General features: G+C 36.6%; 1 non-coding gene across 1 annotated transcript; it reads left to right on the forward strand.

The window, feature by feature from the left end:
• The first annotated feature begins 251 nt into the window (after positions 1-251).
• LOC121231531 (small nucleolar RNA R71) lies at positions 252-359 on the forward strand. The gene has a single exon (XR_005929589.1). It is a non-coding gene; the product is annotated as a small nucleolar RNA R71 (small nucleolar RNA).
• Positions 360-1,512: the final 1,153 nt, after the last annotated feature.

Raw genomic sequence — 1,512 nt, forward strand, 5'->3', positions numbered from 1 at the left:
TCATTTTATTTAAGAGTTCTACCTGATTAGAGAGCATGGTGACCAAATCGACATTATAAACGCCGGTTGTTTTCGTTGGCTTTTTCCTCATGACTTGCCACTAATAGTTATTCAGTGACATCTCCTCTATAAACTCATAGGCATCTTCAGGTGTTTCATTATTGATGGTTCCGCCAGCAGCTACGTCAATCATTTGTCGAGTCGAAGGATTCAGGCCATTATGGAACGTTTCAACCTGTAGCCAAAGCAGTAACCCATGGTGAGGGCACCTTTTCAAAAGGTCCTTGTATCTCTCCCATGTATCGTAAAGTGTTTCTAAATCCATCTGTACAAAAGAAGAGATATCATTACGTAATTTTGCTATTTTAGCCGACGAAAAATATTTTAGTAAAAAACTTTTGGTCATTTGTTCCCATGTAGTAATTGACCTTCATGGTAACGAGTTCAACCACTATTTAGCTTTGTTCCTCAATGAAAAAGGGATCGAAGACGAATGGCATCATCAGAGACACCATTAATTTTAAATGTATCGTATAGTTCTAAGAAGTTGGCTAAATGAGCGTTGGGACCCTCATCCTGCAAACCATCAAACTGAACAAATTGTTGTATCATTTGAATAGTGTTAGGTTTTAATTCAAAAGTATTTGCAGCTACATCAGGTCTAACTATGCTCGATTCAGTTCCTGTTAAAGAAGGTTTAGCATAATCATACATAGTGCATGGAGCAGGATTTTGATTAACCGCAATTGAAGGAGGTAGCTGATTGCCTTCGTTTTCAGCCATCTCTTCGATTGGGGGTTGAGTATCGTCTTCTTACTCCTTCTCTGTGTATCTTAAGCTTCGCCTTATTTCTCTTTGATTTCTGCGAACTGTACGATTGATTTCTTTATCAAAAAGTAATAGTCCTGACGGATTTCTTCTAGTCATAAACTATAAAAAACCTGCCAAGCGAAGCAAAAAGTAAATTAATAAAAAATAATAATAAATTAAAGTGCATGAAAAATAAATGGCTAAAGTAATAAAAATTGAGTGTTCCTAATATTTCAGTTACCCGACAAAGGCGCCAAAAACTTGATCGCGTGGTTTCATGATAGGTTTTAAATATTTATAATTACTCCCTCTTGAACTAACTGTAACACCCCGAACCCGAGACCGTCACCGGAGTCGAACACAAGGTGTTAGCAGACTTTAACCACTTATAAAAAAAAATTTCCCAGACACTGCCAATCTGCGTACTAGTCGCTTTAAAAATAATATCTTGAGTTTCACAACTTGAAAATCAGTTTCGTAATTTTTCCCTGAAACTAGACTCATATTCCCATCTACATATTTTTTTCTAAAATTTTTGGTCAGGCCAATTAGTACAGTTTATTATTCAAAGTCTCCCATGTTACAGGGATCGACTACACTGACCTTTGCGCATTACTACTTGGATATCTCCCTACACAGGGTTTCAATACTGATGCTGTTTGTTTCTATAGAAACTAGACTCAGAGAGGAATCCATAAATAT

This window comes from Gossypium hirsutum, chromosome A06 (genome assembly GCF_007990345.1).
Source record: "Gossypium hirsutum isolate 1008001.06 chromosome A06, Gossypium_hirsutum_v2.1, whole genome shotgun sequence".
NCBI classification, from domain to species: domain Eukaryota; kingdom Viridiplantae; phylum Streptophyta; class Magnoliopsida; order Malvales; family Malvaceae; genus Gossypium; species Gossypium hirsutum.